The sequence below is a fragment of the Oenanthe melanoleuca genome, chromosome 1, assembly GCF_029582105.1.
Source record: "Oenanthe melanoleuca isolate GR-GAL-2019-014 chromosome 1, OMel1.0, whole genome shotgun sequence".
Classification (NCBI taxonomy): Eukaryota; Metazoa; Chordata; class Aves; order Passeriformes; family Muscicapidae; genus Oenanthe; species Oenanthe melanoleuca.
The window spans coordinates 46,189,636-46,207,066 of record NC_079333.1 but is presented as its reverse complement, the minus strand read 5'-3'; the positions used below and the strand labels follow the sequence as shown (position 1 = coordinate 46,207,066).

Below are 17,431 nucleotides of genomic sequence, written 5' to 3'. Positions count from 1 at the left end.
GACAACTCCTTATGCAAGGGCAGTCCCACACCAATCCTATAAAGACCTCTCTAGAAAAAGCCTTGCATTAAAAACAGTGTATTAACTTCCCTCTGGCTCCAGCTCACAGTGTGCCTGAGAATCTGACATAGCAGCAAGTGACCCAAGCAAGGAGAACACAGCACAGTTCAGAGTAAAGCTGGACAAAGCAATTATATAAAAATTTAACTTCTCAGACCTCTACTGGGTAAATGAAATTCCTGTTCATCTCCTCCTATTTTCTGCTGCTTATATTTGAAATGAGGCAGAGTTACATAGTATTTTATCAAATCCTAATTCTTTCTATGCAACAAACAAGGAATTTTAAAACTGTTTCAAAATCTGAAATAGCACTGGACTCTCACATAAACATAAGGATTCCAAATTTTGGCATGAGACCATACAGTCTACTTTTAGCCACACTTGAAACAAATGAGAAACACTCCTTGGAAGCTGTTAATACACAGCTAAAGTCTCTCCTCTCTGCAGGGTGCTCAGGAGGTTGTGGAAATCGTGGGTTGGAGGCACCTATGCTGAGCTGGGACTGTGCAAACACACTCAGTCCAGTGCACCTGGGGGTAAAACCTCTTAGAGGGTCTGGGCACAGATTTTTCCATCAGTCTCTGAAGAGAGAGGACTGGATCACCTCTCCTATGAACACAGGCTGAGAGAGCTGGGGTTGTTCAGTCTGGGAAGAGAAGATTCTGGGGACACCCTACAGCATCCTTTCAGTACCTAAAAGGAGCCTACAAGAAAGCTAAAAAGGGGCTTTTCACAAGGGCATGTGTTGACAGAACAAGAGGGACCAGCTTTAAACTGAAAGCCATTATACATGATGGAGCCCTGCTCTCCTGGAGATGGCTGAACACCTGCCTGCCTGTGGGGAGCAGTGAATTAGCTCCTTGTTTCTGGCTTTTACTCTTCCCTGATCCCACTGCTGGGAGACTGGGTGAGTGGCTGCCTGGGGTTCAACCACCACAGTGCTCCAAGTGACTAGGAGCTAACAAAGTTCTGCTTTCTATATTATGGGCCATGGTCAAGTCTAACAATTCCTGCATCAGAGGCTTCTTGTAAATTCAGGGCTGCTCCAGGAACAGAAACAACAGAGATTATGGAGCAAAAGACATAATTTCAGAAAGAAAGAAGAATGTATCAGGCAAAGAAGACAAGTGAGGGAATGACATGTGGCAGATGTGACACATGGCTCATATTGGCCATGTGGCTCACTCTCAGGTACACCTACAGTAAAACTTTCGAATATCAGCTCTATTAACCCAGATGAATCCCCAAGACTCTCTTGGGAGGTCATTAATCTTTGGAAACTGTGCATACAGAAGTTGGAAAGAGGAGATATCAACATCAGACAAATAGGACTCATTGCCTTGAAGTCTATGAGTACTGGTTTGGGGACCTGTAAAAGCTTTATCATAATCTCTGGGGAAATCCCTGTCTGCATCATGATTTAGATTAAAGCTTGAGTACCTGGGAAATTGCTTCTCCCTCTCAGACCAAGACTTTTTCTTAATGCCTTTTTACTGCTGTGTTGCTGACACAGGAACTTGTCTTTTTAAACATTTTTTATTCCCATTTCATGTCATAATTCTTCTTTTAAAATGTATTATTATTATTATTACTTATTATTATTACTTATGTCATTATTGTTACAGTAGAAAATGAAAAACTTTATTTAAAAAATTACAGCAATTAAACTTGTACGTGAAATGGAAGACTTTTAACATTTCACTTCACTTCCATATGCAATCTGTTGCCACAGTTTGTATGAGCAGGGAATGACAACAGGCATCTAATTTTCCTGGAAACATTAGCCATGAGCTATAGGCAGCTAAAAGTTTTCAGAGACCAGAAAGGGGAAGGCTATATTTTCTTACACCTCACATCCATCTCTTGTAACTGAGGTTCAACTCTATCAGGGCCAGACTAACTTCTTTCAGTCTAAGCAGAGTTTCATTCTTCAGGCAGTCCCATTACATTTATTTATGGAGTAATGTCTTGTTGAATGCACTCTTGGCAGGATGTGACTCTGCACAGATAAATAAGTTGCCCCATACAGCTTGAAATGTCACTGTCACACAATGGAAAACATCCCAGGTTAGATAGATGTGCTATGACCAACACATTGAGAACTTTTACTCCCCTTCTGCTGATTGATTGATTGAAGAATTTTACCCATGAAATGGGATGATTTACACAATTGCATTGCCTCTTGGCTAGAATAAGCTTTTGCCAGTCAGATTGTCCTGAAGGATGTCTGCTTGAGGAATAAATCTGATGTAATTCAATACACAGCATGACACACAATCAAGATGAAATGATCCTTAGATAATTCTTCCATGTGCAATCATTTTGGGAAGACAATTTTAATAATGTTATTTTCTGTTCTGTTAAGTTCTTTGGACTATTTTTTCAAATAATGAACAATTGCATCCAGGAGAAGTAGTCACTGTCAAGTTAATATTTTATTAATCCTTTACCTGGGGCCAATATCTTAAGAAAACAGAGGAGATAGCTCTTACTGAAATACTCAATAGTGAAGGCCTTTTCCAGTCTAGACTTCCACAGTGCCTTGTTATTACAAATGCTTATCTCCCACTTTTAACAGTCCCAACTTGCTTGTGCCAGTCTTTCATTTGTTTGTTTCTCCCTCATTCATACTCCTCCATTTTTGCTTCCCTCTCAAAAAACAATATTAAAAGAAACTCTTAGGATTGGCAAGCATGAATGTAAACAGATAACAGCATTTTTAAAATATGTGAGTCTCAGTCAAAGCACCATGCCTGCTCAACAATAGGGAAAATCCATGTCCAGGATGGAGCTGATGAGCTACCAGAGGAACATATTCCAGCTTGAAAAATCAGATGTTCCACCTCCCCAGTAGTGATTAGGATGAAACAGTACTGAGAAAAAGCCTAGTCCTTGTATTGCCAAAGTTGCAAGCTTAAAAAAAGCACAGGTTTTTGCTTCATGTCTAGACTTTTTTTCTGAAGTAAAGGCACGCTGTTGTCAGTGTTGCCAAGAGTATAAACTTCCATGTGACATTCAGAAACTGGTTCTGGAACAATTTAATTTCATCTTTTATGCCATTCCTCTCCCAAAAAAGCTCTTCATGGAGGTGGGATTAGCGATTAAGAGATGTGGAGGGTGGAACACATATGTCTGTGAAAACTGGAATTAATGTGATTATGCTAAGCAGAACGTATTCTGGGCATCAGTGGTTTGCAAAGATTTAAGGAAATGTGCCCCAAGCATAGAATATCTTCTCTGGAAAATAAAGCATGATATTCAGAGAAGGCTGGGATAAAGAGGTATTTTATGGGGAAGCAGAGGAAAATCAACTGCCACTTTATATGAAACACCTTCCCTTTGTTCTGCTCTTCTAATCACTCCCATGATAAAGCAATTATATGAAATTTATAATTCTGAAGTATTATTAGTGCTATATTTTTCCTCACTGGAAAATAAAAAAAAGAAAGGAAACAAAAAAAAAACAAACCCAAAACAAAACAACAAGCCACAAGCAGATAATAAACTGATCAATGCATAAGACGTATATTGGGCATGAGTTGCTACTCATTCTAATACTCCTCTATCAGGTCTAGTTCTGTGAAGAGATTGTTCCTTAGAGGATATAAGAAATCCCAAAATACTTTTCCAAGTCCGTGAGATGTCACTGTTTTGATGTTACAATTTGACAGACTTCATGCAGCATGAACTTAGCCAGAAGGGCAAACGATCTATGATGCCAATAATCCTGATTGCTTGGGAATACACATACACCCAGACCTGTGCACAAGGGCTTCCCCAGTGAGACACATCATGGTTTCTTTATTATTTCACATGTGATCAAAAAGAATCCTGCCTTCTGCTTATGCCTGCTGTTCACCTTGTTCTCAACCACCCCACAAGTCCTGCAAGAATATCTTATATCCTATAGAGTGACACATTTCTGTATTTTAGTGTTGTAGCTTGGTGGTCTGTTGTGACACACCAGCAGAGTGAAAAGTAGGACAGGTCATTTGCAAGGTAACATGACTTTTAAGAACCAAGCTGTTGCAATTTTTTTACTTCATGGTGTCTCTAAATGCCATAGTTACCTTTCATGGCTTACACAAGCAATTCCTCCCAGTACTCCAAGGCATTTCTGCACAGTGGAGACACTCCAAGCACAAAGCAAATGTTCAGTGATTCATAATGTTTTGTCTTCAGAAAACAGTCAAAAATATCTCTTCACCTTGGTCACAGGATGACCAAGCATACACATGGACAAACTATCTACTAGTTTGGTTATAGAGCCAGAGTCAAAGCAACTACAAGATACAAGAGATCCCCAAATGATAGAAATTTGCACCTAGGTAACTCTACAGCTGTACATACCTGAGTGTGCTTATTTGTGTTGTTTTATTCCACTATATAATTCATGCTATTCAAAACTGTGTTCCAGACGTATTTGGTTCTGAGAACACACCCACTCATTCTGTGCACAGCAGCACTTGTAGAACTATTGTTCAGTAATGCATAAATCTCACATGCAGAATCCCACACATGCAACAGCACCAGATAACCTCCACCATCTGCACTGGCAAGAGGTTACCTTCAGAAAAAAAACCCATAAACAGTTTACCCAAGCATTTGTGCACAAAATCTAGCAGACAACTACAAGGTGTTTGTTAAGGCAGTGTGCTCACTAGTGACTAGTTATACTGAGTTGCATCTTCAAAACCTTCTTTGACCAAAAGCATTTGTCATTCTTTTTTATAATGAGAATTTGAAATATGAATGTCTTCTGGAGATGTGGTACAATAGAGAATTCTGAATATTTTCTTTATTGAGAAGGTAAAATTAGGCAATTAGACCAGACTACACTAAAACAACCGAAAAGCTGAGTAATTTTCATAACACAATTGATTTTTTACCACATGGTGCCATTTAAGGGATTAGAACAACTCACCAGGGTAATATCAAGCTTGATTAGAAGCCAAGGGGCCTGATTGTTATCTCTGTTAAGCCAGACAAAATATAATTGACACCAGCAACTCTCAATTTTCACCAGTGTAACTAAAAGGAAAGTCAAGCACAGTATCTTTCGCTGGGGTAAGTCATTTTCATATCTTTGAGTGATTAACAGTGATTGTTTCAACCTCCTTGAAAATATCAAAGACAGTGTCTCTGGCATTTTCACAGCTAGGTGTGCTGTGTGGGTTTGAGTGCCTTCATATAAAGAACAATTCACACAGCAAACAAAAGGAATATCTTATGTAAACTTGGAGAAAACCCTTAACATGCTCAGCATGCCAAGACCTTTGCCCCTCCACAAGTACACATCTAAAGATAATGGGAGGAAATTTTCCAGATAGTATACAGGGGAGGAAGTCAGATCTGGGAAGCTTTTCAGGATCTCCCAAGATAGGTGTCACAAATCCCAGTCAACAGATACTTCAGGGCTGGATTCATCTGAACTCAGGCACCTACAATCCAGGTAAATATGCACAAGGTTTTTGGCTAAACTACCTCTGTCCACAGTGGTTAAAACAGTAACTTAGTAACAGAAGGATTTATCTCATTTTAGATAAAAACTGTCATATATATGACTGTATCCCCAAAATGGAGTATTTCTCCTCTTGGGGTGGAAGAGAGGAACTTCAACCAGAAACCTCAGAACTGTATTTAAACTTGAAAGCAGAAGAAGCCAGAATCAATTGAAATGTGGATGAGGTATAATGTGCATTGAAGGTGAGGTAATCTGGGGTTATTCACCTCTGCTGGTGAGCTGCTGCAAAGAGCCCATGCAGAGCAGACGTTCCCTGCAGAAATAATGAGTGTCCATAAAAAAACAAACAGCATGTCATTACTTCTCAGCCTGACTTCCAATTTTCTTTGCTCACCACTAATATACCTGCCAGCCTACCGTCTCCTTTTTCTATAAACTTATTTTCTGTTTTATTCTAGTTTATTTTTGTCTTCTCCTGAGTATCACAAATGACAAGTAGATAATACACTTATTTACCTATGTGAATATACCTTTGTAACTTCAAACATTGACAGATGATTTGGTTAGAAGGCATCCTTTCATGAAAAACTGTCTAAATTTACACCCTGTAAGAGTAATACAAATGTTTATACTATTTTAATTATATTTCAGTCAAGGCTTTCTCTAAACAAATAAACATTTATAATTCACACCTTGAGAGAATGGCTGTAAACTAAAGTAAAACTGATTAGCCAATTTTTCTTCTCTTGCTGAGTGAGTCCCCAGAAAGAAAACCACCTGCACATGAAATTCAGAATGATTCAGTTCTTCCAGTGGGAAGCACTGTGAGAAACAGCTCTGCAGTACCAGGCATTTTAAAACAGCAGCATCCAAGGGCTCAGCTGAGGAAAGTCCCAGGGCTTTCCTTGGAGTTTGAGAGGCTGGCAAACTGAACACCCTTCCCAAAGAGGGGCTGAAAGCAACAGCCTGTGTGCTCCATTGCACAACCAAAACCTCCAACTTTGGTCCTGCCCTGAGCATGGCCTGGCCCCTTTGGGTGCTGAAGCCAAATTTCTCTGCAGTAGGTGACATGTCCAGGTGGAATCCTTCAAGGAAATGTTAATGGTAAAAAGATAAATTTCAGGCATCAACCTATGGAAAATGGACCTAAGAGACACCTGTGTGACACTTTCATTAGTGTCCTTGTCCTCTGCAGCTTATGGCTTGGCAGATGGGGTTCGTGGCTTGCCATTTTTGTCCTTCTTGTATAAAAATATGCCCAATAGATGAGTGTTACATTAAAAAAAAAAAAAGAAGAAAGAAAATCACATTTCAATCAAGATATTAGCAGCTAAAAAAGCTATTACAGCAACTGGAAACCATGAAGATTTAATCTGCTCTGACCATGCTCTGTCCTTCCACTCCTGCTGCTGATTAGACATCCCAGGCAGCATCTTCACAGAATAACAGAATGAAATCCCTCAGGAAGTCATATTGCTTCTCCCGTAGGAACAGACAGAAATTTTCTCCAGAGCCATGACTCCCCACTGGTTAATTACAAGTTACTATTGAGGCACAATAGCAGAACTTTTAACTTGTTTTATCATATTTCCCCTGGCCAAACTGGCTGCAAACCATGCCCCAAAAATCCCCAGCACCAGAAAGCAGGAGGAGCAGACACGTAGATGATCCTGGACTGAATGAGCCATCCCAGCCAAATTTCCACATATGCTATGATGCCAAGCAGGAAACCTCCATGCTGGCAAAGTCAGGAGCAAATATCCCTATTTTCTCAGCTGGTTTTCATTTCTGATGCCACAGTGGTGACTGTACTGGCTACAAGCAGTGGCACTTCTGCTGTCACAGGCTGCTGTGGCTAGCATAGCAGCCCACAGTCAGTGTGAGGATAGAAAATCTCCTGAACTGTGCAGCTCAACAGAACAGCAGGTCCTTTGGATACCAGCCATAACTGTAAGTGAACAATTTCAGTAGTGGCTTTGTCAGTCCTTCCTAGGAGCAGTACTAATGGGCCAGAAATTACAAAATGAAGTTCAGCTGCTAAAAGAAGAACACAACAACCTGTTGAAGGAAGGGAAGGGAAATTATTGTCATAAAACATTTGTATGGCCTTGTGAATTCTGCACTGCGCTGTACAGAACAGAGATCACACCTTGCCCTGCCCTAAACTCCTTGCTGTTGCTAAGACAACTCCATCAGTGTGCAAGAAGCAATGCAGAGTCCAGTGGTGAGATTTCCAAAGGGGATGGATTGGCTGCTAGGCATTGCTAGAAGAGAGAGTGTTGGTGCAAAGGGTAGGATGGCTGCTGTGGCTGGGGAAGACTGCCTGACACAGGAACTCAACCAAGCACAGAGACAATGGGTATACAGTGGGAATATCCCAACAAACAGCAGGGGCTCCTTGTTCCCAGAAATGCCACTGCTTTATTGACTGAGTCAGGGTCTAGGGAACATCACTGGGAGCTCCAGGAGCACCATCAGGAATTCCAACAACAACATCTCCTCCCCAGACCAGCTATGCCTTCTCATTTCTGCCTGGTGTGTTCCAGCAGCAATATATCTGCCTAAGCTGGGAGTTACTGAGCCTTTAGGGAAAGTTTTTCCCTGCAGCACTGGGCTTCAGGCCTTGCCCATGGGTAAGAAAAAACATAGCAAGCATAGGCAGATAAAGGAGATTACAAAGCACTTCATTGTATCAGCTCATGAAACCCATGTGGAAAGCCCTTTGTAGGAGCAAAATCCCATGCTATGAAAGATCCACATCCTGGCTCCCTCCATCAGTTTATTCTAGAAGTTTCATATTACATTTGCATAGAGGCTCTCCTTTACTTGATGTTTCTTAGACTATTTGCAGACCACCTTACCCAGAATATTACTTGGATTATCTGTCTGAAAGTCAAAATGTGGATCCTACAGTATACCACAGGAAATTGCATCAGTGAATTGATAATTTAATGTTTTCTGGAGGAAAAGATCATTATCCTTGAGGGAAGCACACAGAAGTGCATTACTGACAGAGCTCATCTAGACACCCTTAGCACACTTCACTACTTAACATAACACTGCTGACTGGCCTTCCTATACCAAATTTATGATTTTAGGTACAGGAGAAAAAGCAGATTTAAGATTGGCAAACAACACATTAGAAGAAGGCAAACCTTTATGACTTATCCTCTCAGGCACTCATGGCCTAAAGCGATGAACTGCAAGTACCAAGGGTGTGAAATCTGATAGTTTGTTTACATTGTGAGGTTCATATGCATCCATATCTCTGCACAGACAAAAAATACTCTGTCTCTTAAAAGGACTCTTCCCAACAAGGAAATCCAAATCAAGCAATTGTCTCTTCTCCATCACCACTTTGAAAGAGACTCAGGAAAGGTTTTCATTTCACTTCCAGAGATCTCTGTTGATGCACCTTTGTGGGAAGAGAATTCCAGCAGCACATACATGTCATAGGTCCTACCCCTGGTTTGCCATCACCTGGTTTGGTCACCTGGTTCACTGAGGTGACTGGTAGGTACCTGCTGTGCTTGCTTGCATAATATCACCTCCCTTACAGTGCTAGTCATTCCTCCTGGGAATTTCTCCTATTTTCCTACAGCACCAAAAACATGTGCACTAATACCAGGATTGGGACATGACAGACACATGTCTAATTCATATGTTCTGGGGTTTAAGACTTCCTGTTCTTCTCCCTGCTCACATAATTCACATGGCTCAATTAAATGGTAGAATGGGATACTGCCAAATATTTCTCTCTCACTGAAAAAGAGATGGCTATTTAAAGAATGTTGTTACAACTAGCCACATTTCATCACAAAAATGAATACCTATAATTACAATATCTGTTATTATATAATGTCAAACATAGGAAAAATAAGCAATCCAACATTTTGAGGAAAAAATTGTAACCTGTATTATTCACATTAGACTAAAAATGCTGGATCTTGTCCCAGCCTCAGAAATAAAATATACCCAGCAGTAACTGAAAAACAAATGAATCTGATTATAATCTTACCATACTCTAGCTTTTGCATTCCCCAGCTATGTGGCAAACAGATGGAAAAATCCCATTACATGCACCAGGAGACAAAGTTTTAAGGTATCTCTGCAAACATCAGTTATCTTTACACTTGGATATTTCTGGCCTTGGAGCTTGGGTCCTTTTGCATGACATCTGTGAAATATTTGGCCATTTGTTCATAACACAGTTTGACACTGGCAGTGGACCCGCTGATCAAAATCCTGCTGGGTTTGTGGGTTTGCCTTCACACTCAGATGGTGGCAGCCCTGGCTTCCTCTTCATCTGATGTCATTTGTGAGGGTCTGAAAGTTTGTCCATGAGGAGCTGAGCAGCCCATTTGGGGGCAGTGGTGGGGACACACATCTGGAGTGAGCCAGAGCCTGGCGGGAGGCTTTCCATAATGCCAAAATCCCCTCCAACACCTGAGAGGGTGCAGAGGCCAGCCCAGCTCACAGCAGCTCCCTAACATCAGGCTTGGGCACATACATCCCTCCCATAACAAGCCAGGCAGAAATGAGAAGGGAAAATTGGTCTAAGGAAGAGATGCTGCTGCTGGACCTCCTGACGGCATCCCTGGGAGCTCCCAGTAATGTTCCACAGGGCAAGAGTCAGCCAAGAAAACAGTGGCATTTCTGAGAACTAGGAGCCACTGTCATTTGTTGGGATATTCACACTATTTTCTCCTGGTCATGCTCTGTCTTCTTGTAGCTTGTTGGGCTGTGGTTACCCTCAGTGGGCAGGTGTGTAACACAGGGTATGAGAGAACTGTGCTATCATTTGCCCTCAGCTACAAACCACAGGTTTCCCTCTCGCTGAATGACATGAAACTCTGTCAGTTGGCTCTTTCTCTATGAGTTACCAAGATGCCTTTACATTACTTGTATATAGCCCTATTGATTTTTTCAGTACTTAAATGCTTTAAGAAAAATCAATGTTTCAGCAAATAGAGTGAAGCAGAAGTATCACAGAATCCCATTTGCCATTCCAGCATCAGAGATCATGGGTAAATTAAAGGAAATAACATGTGGGATGATGGATTTAGAGAAAAACTGCAGAAGACACAGAAAATGGGTGAATGGAGAGACATGAAATCAGAAACAAAATAGAAAAAGATACGCTGAAGATAAATGTAGTGACTGTGGATATGACTTAGTTAATTTTAGCAATCCAAATCTTAATTGTCTAGTCCAAGAGAGTAATTTTATCTCTCTGCATGCAGTGAATAGAGAGCAGGAGCCATCTCCACAGAAAATTCAGCCTAAGGCAGGACAATGCATCCACATTCCTTCAGCTATCCCAAAGTCTACACTCAGAGGCAATGCATAACTTCTGTGTTTTAACAGCACTGCAGCTGACATAGGACCATACATCATTTTAAGTGTTGCACCTATTTAATAGAAGGTCTTCTAACTCAACATTTTTTGTTTTGAAGATAAAAATAATTTGGTTTCCTTGAAAAAATCTGGCATTTCTTGTGTCAGAGGAAATATTTCCTTATAATTGCTTATCAGAAGGTCCTGATTCGAATATTAAAATAATTTACAAGCACAAAACCTATTTATTTGTTGTATTTTATTATAATGGGCCAAACTTATCACTAGCACAATCTCATGTATTGCCATTCACTTCAAAGTTGCTACATATGTTTACACAGCAGGGAATTAGGCCAGATATAGTCAAAATGCTTCATTAATAGTCAAGTCAGACAATAAATCAGATCTTCTATTTGCAAAGTACTGCAATTTGTGTCTAGTGACTGGAAGAACTGGTATACAAAGTAATTATCAAAACTGGAAAGCAATCATCTCCTAGATGTGCAGAACCTCATGTAAAATTTGAACTTAAAAACAGAAAAAAAGGATGGCAGTGCAAAAAACCAAAAAATCTTGCTCCTTCCCTTTATCTGTAACAATTGTTGGGCCAGTCTGTTGGCCCAACAAACCAGCCAGTTTTGTTTTGGCATCTTTTATAAACGAGGGCATTCATTTGCCCCAAGACCCTGAACATTTCTGACACCTACCAACCACTCTGAATTTCCTCAGTGACCTTGCCAACTTTTAGTACACAAACAATTTGCTAGGTTACCATCCTTTTGCACTGCTCATAACACATGTTGTGAAAAAGATAAGAAATATTACCATATAGACACATACCTAATTAATACACAGGTGTTTTAAATAATTTGCCTAAAGTGTCAGTCACAAAGTAGGACAAACCTTTACAGCCAAGTTTCAAAAAAATCTAATTAATTGTTTCTCTTCTGCATTTTAAGTGATGAGTCTATTGCACATACCTGCAAGTGATCTATTATTTCCCATAAAACAATCACAGCCCAGAGGAAGTCCCCAAAGACAAAGCACACATGGGATGTCTAGTCCAGCTCTTTCAGAATTAGAATAAACACCCCAGACAGAGATTTTCTCACTACAAAATAGATGCGCTTTCACTATTTTACCCAAGTTTTTTTTTCTTACATTCCCAGAAATCCCTTATTCACTGCTGAGATGTAACTTCCAGAAAGATGAGCCTTCCCTCATGGGAAGTTAGATGTGGGATCAGAAGTTGGTTTATAACAGACACCCAGTTTCAATTTCAATACAACTGTTTGTTTCTCATGAAATGACTAATATTAATCAACTAAAGCCAGTTGGCTGAAGTGGGAGGAGAACATTTAGATGTTTAAAAATACTTTTTATATTACAATCTCTTCTTTAGTTTGTACACCTGACCAAGGAGTGGAGGACACAGAAAGCTTGCTGAAAAATTTGGATTACTGCCCTACCAGTGCAAGTCCAAAACCAAAGCATGGGCTGCACATAAACTGAGTATCACATGCTACTTCACAGTTATAAGGCACTGTAAATTCTGGAGGTACCCATTAGACTATGTGGAATTGAGTAGCTGTCTGCAAGGTGCACCTTGCATGCCTCCTGGATTACTTACTATGTATTACTTACTATTTGGTTTCTGCTGAAGATTCTCCTTGGGGAAGACTCTTGCTCTGTTCATCAGAAGCCTTCAAAAGATACCAAAAGGGAAAAAAAAAAAAAGGGAATTTACTCTAGGTCAATAGAAAAGTTCTTTGAATTACAGAGTATCTATTAAAATGCCAGTACAGTTTTTTCACACAAGCATGAGTCTAGATTACATTTGAACTACCTGTTCTATTCATTTCTAGCATAGATTTTCTATTAATTTCATTGCCTGGGTTGCAGCTTGAGCTTCAGCACAAGCTTTGGGCCAGTGCAGTGCTGGGAGAACTGAACACTCTGTGAGCAGCTCTCAAATGTGGATGCAGTGCTTCTATGGCAGGATAAAGTTCTGGGTTTTAAAAGTCAGAGAAAATGAAATTTTCAGCTCAGAGGATTAGTGACTCTAAAACACTAAAGGATGCAATCTTTAGGACAGTGACCTACTGACAGCTTAAGTGCTGTGTGCCACAGAGGATGCAGGTAAATAACACTCTCTAATTTCTCAGAATTGTTTTGATGGGGGAATTACACATGCTTTGGAAATTCTAGTGGCCATGGGAATTTTTGTACCACCTCTCTTAGGACAGTACAGAGAAAAAGCAATATTTGATTAAATAGTCATAAAATATTCTAAGAGCACTCTTACACTGCTATCTATTGGATATACATTTCTTTACTCATTTGTTTAGAGTACAAGTAGTGATAAAAATTGACTATTTCTTCAAAGGAGCATTCTGAAAACTTAACAAATACAAACTTATATTTGAGTATGCAGTTAGATGTTTCCTCTCTTTTCTTTATCTTCATATTTGCAGTTAGATTTCTTTTCTACATACTTTTCCTGAATCTTGCTAAATAAATATTCATGCTCAAGACAGGGATGAGAGGAGGCACATATTTGACTGATATCCCAGAATAATGAGATTTTGGCTGTGAAAATGTGATTAGACTGATTTCTCCCCATCCAGAAAAAAAAAATATTCATCGATAAATCAAAGTTACTATATAATTTGGTTACAGGCATTCAATGGAAAAACAATCCTCATTGTCACTTATACATTTCCATTTATATTTAAAAAACTATTGATTCATTATTCCAAGTGACACATGACAAATTATGTTTTTCCATGGACTTTCATAGAGTCTCTTTCAGAGAAGACTCTTTTCCTTCAGTGCTCAGCCATTAATCCTTTTTTTTTTACTGGAAGAGATGCTATAGCAGAAGATGAAAAAAGTGCCTGTGAGCATGTTCATCATGGAGTGATTGATGCTGCCACTACAAGGAAAGGTTAGACAACATCCTCAGCAGTTTTCACCACTATTTACAACACAGTGTCATCCAAACTAAGGATTGATCAATGCACAGACTTTAAATTAATTCAATAAGAGTCCTCTGAATGTAATGGCAATTCTGATAGGATCCATCTATTTTTATTTCTCCTCTCAGCACATTGCTGAAGTCTGAAGACATCTGAAACTGATGAGATTTTAGAAAGAGATAAAGTTATTATAGAGCATCCAAAGGAGGGCAATGAGGATGGTGCAGGGTCTGGAGGGGAACCTCATGAAGAGCTGCTGAGGTCATTTGGTCTGTTCAGCCTGAAGAAGGTGAGACCTCATTGCAGTCTGCAACTTCTTCAAGAGGGGAAGAAAAGATGTGAATTCTGGCATGTGGGTACACCACTAATGGAAGCACTATTGTAATGTGAATCTAAAAAGACCAGGTTTTCAAAACTTCTGTGAATGCACTTGTTTTTATAAATTATTTGAAAGTAAATATATCTGTTGAATGAAAGAGCAAGCAACTACTTCTATAGACTATACTTTTTTTAATAATTGGTTTGATTTCCATATATCTTTTTTCTTGTCAGCTGTAAAAAGAATCACACATGAATACCAAGGAAAAAAAAAATTAAATTATCATTCTAATAAAATTATATTCTTTTAAGTCCAGGATTGCATCATTTATTTCCTTTATGCTAATTTATTCAATAATTAGAGAGATCAGTATTAACTTACCAGTATTTTAATTCCTCTAAGCGATTTAACTGATAAAACTAAGCACTACTGCTTTTTATTAGAAACTATAACAAAACTGTTCTGCAGCAATGTAGATCATAAACATACCTGGGCAGTAAATGTCCCTTTCCATCTCCATTACTGATTTGATTAATATCAGAGTAATTGCTCTGAAGCAATAACCATACCAATGACCAGAGTTTTACCTGTTACATTTCTTTCCAATATTGAACACAGTTCTAGTTAGCTGAAGACAAACTTCCTTGTTCTCTAGTCCATTTTTTCCAGGTTAGTCCAACTACTTTCTTGAATAATATTTTTAAAACTAAACCAGCCAAGTTGCTGCCTGACAAGTCATCTTTTGTGGTCACTTAAATGACCATAACTGAGTACTACTGTGGTCTGGAAAAGCTTTCCTTAGCTTTTCAAAGCTGTGAGAAGCTCTTCTTCCATAAACAAACACTAACAGAATTACCAATGCACTGCTTTGCTAGAGGCTTACTGGAATTGCAAACTCATCAGGTGTTTTTCACTTGTAGTCTCAACCCAGCCAATCAATGCACAATTACTCAGTGTACATATTTCAGTGGTGTCTGAAGAGGGTCATGGTCATGTCAAGCATTCAGAGATCATGTAGGGTGAAAAGCACAGAGCCAGTTGCAGTTTATCTCCCTTTCACCTTATCATGGACAGTGAGTCAACAATACAGCAATGGATTGCAAAGAAAGAGCTGCCAAATAGTCTTGTATACAAGATATTTAAAATGAAAATAAACAGAAAGGGAATCAGGTACATTCTCCACAACCATATGCAACAACACACTCAATTCAGGTACTTAATTTGGGTGACCAGAAGGACAGTATTTACATAACACAGCTCTCATGTGCTATGAAGTTTAAATGTTATCAGACCACACCCCTATCTTCAGCAGGTACCCTAATTCAGCAGGCTTCCTGCTATCACTCTTTGAGCAGATCCCAGCAAGTTTCCCTTTCTTCCAGTGTTTATATTTCCAATCTCTTCTGAGACAGAAGCTGACACTTGCAAACCCTTCTGCCTCTGTGTGGTGATGTGTGAGCAGACTTGGTTGCATCTCGTGGTATGTTCCCTCACAGCAATGCAGGACAGCCTTGCAAAATGAAGGGATTTATGCAAAGATGTTGGGGGAAAAGAACCAGAGTAAAGCTTTCATGTGCATCCATGGCTACCAGTGCAAGTGCTCCCAAGTCTGGGGCCTCCTGGGTCGCTTTTCTTTCTAGCTGGCAGCCTCCCCTTCAATTTTAACTCTGATCTAGGGAATCACCATCCTGTTCCAGGCACCATAAGGAAATGCCACTCACTAATACTCCATTAAATCTTCAAAGAAATTCTCTTCATGGCTCCCAGTAATTCCTCCCTTTCAATCCAGATACGATTACTATCCTCAAGGTTTCACCTTCCCCATTTAACAGGAGAATTTAATGCCTCTGTCCACTCAACCACAGTGCAGAGAGGATAGAAAAAAATGTCTCCCAAACATATTTAGCAAAAGTGATCTCCATATTCTGCACAAGTTAGCAGGAATCCTTCTTGGGGAAAGACTTTATTTGATTTTGCATTGTAGATTATGATGTCCTATCTACAAAGTTTAAAGCAAAGAAACACTGCTAACTCTTCTTTTTCTTACTTACTACTATGCACTATCCATTAAGGCAGAAACACTACTCCACTTACCTTTCTCAGCAGGCCATACAAATCCCTTTATCAGACAAAATTTAATAGGTCACTTCAGCTTTCTGGTTCTCACTACTCCTCACAATAAATCCCACAACATACTGCAATCTAAAAGATCCCTCTTGCAATTCTGTTTTTCATGCATGAAGTGTAAGAATCACACAGAGAGAGGCCAAAGACAAGTTTCTGCATAGGGGCCTCCTCATTTGTATGCAGCAGACCAGATCCCCACCAATTTGTACCTAAATGTCAGTTCTAATATACAGTTATCACAGTAAGATAGCCAAGGTGATTTATCTTAACCATGAAGGTAAAATATTACTATGCTTCATGAGCAAAATGGACATTTTGACCCACTTCTTTTAAAATAGCTGAAACTATAAACATAATTTTTCAGCTGTTCTTTCATTTCAACAAGTTATATGTTGCTGCTAAGGCACCAGCACTTGAAAAAAAGGTTCTTTGGGTACAGCCTCCTAGGAAAGCAGATTTTTTAGAAGCACAATTTCTTGTTTGCTACTGATCAGGAAATGTCCATAAAATCTTTTTGAAACTGAGGGTTGCAAATTATGCTTATGAGCACTGTTAGACACAACTTCTAGATTTCAAATTTTCACTGAACAAAGGGCAAAACTAACCCATAAAATTAATTCATTTTACCATATCCTCATAAATAATTACCTGGTCATTACCTTACCAATGAGGTCAGTGGGAAGAAATTTCTTTGTTCTCTGTACTGACCCCCTTCCTGGAGCCAAGACACATGGAAACACACCTCAGGAAAATATATCTCCAACTATTAACTCAACTATTGTCTTCAAAGTATTTTAATAAAAATCCCAAAGGAATAAAAAATAAATAAATAAAAGGCTTTCCTACCAACTACTAAAATTGAGGATGTCTATGAATTTTGAAAAACATTCTCCATTATCACAGGAGCTGTAGATCAATGCAGTATTCAGGAACACATAGGTCCAAAAGCCCAAAGTGAATTTTAAAGAAAGACCATATTTTGTCTGTGAGCATGGGGCTTCAAACCCTCAGTCTCCTTCAGGAGTGTGGCTCCTAGCAAGGAGGAAAACTTTCCCAAGAGAAGACAGCTTGGCTGAATTCACCAGAGAGCTTCTGTGTCACACAAACCAACAAACAACAGAATAGGCAACCAGCACTTCTTGTCTC

General features: G+C 39.4%; 1 protein-coding gene across 1 annotated transcript in view; it reads right to left on the bottom strand.

Annotated features, from left to right (window-relative positions):
• MTUS2 (microtubule associated scaffold protein 2) overlaps positions 1 to 17,431 on the bottom strand; it is a 224,655-nt gene that overhangs the window by 182,816 nt on the left and 24,408 nt on the right. The window contains exon 2 of the mRNA XM_056502483.1: positions 12,506 to 12,564. The gene's annotated coding sequence lies outside the window, so the exon portion shown is untranslated. The remainder of the gene's footprint in view (positions 1 to 12,505; positions 12,565 to 17,431) is intronic.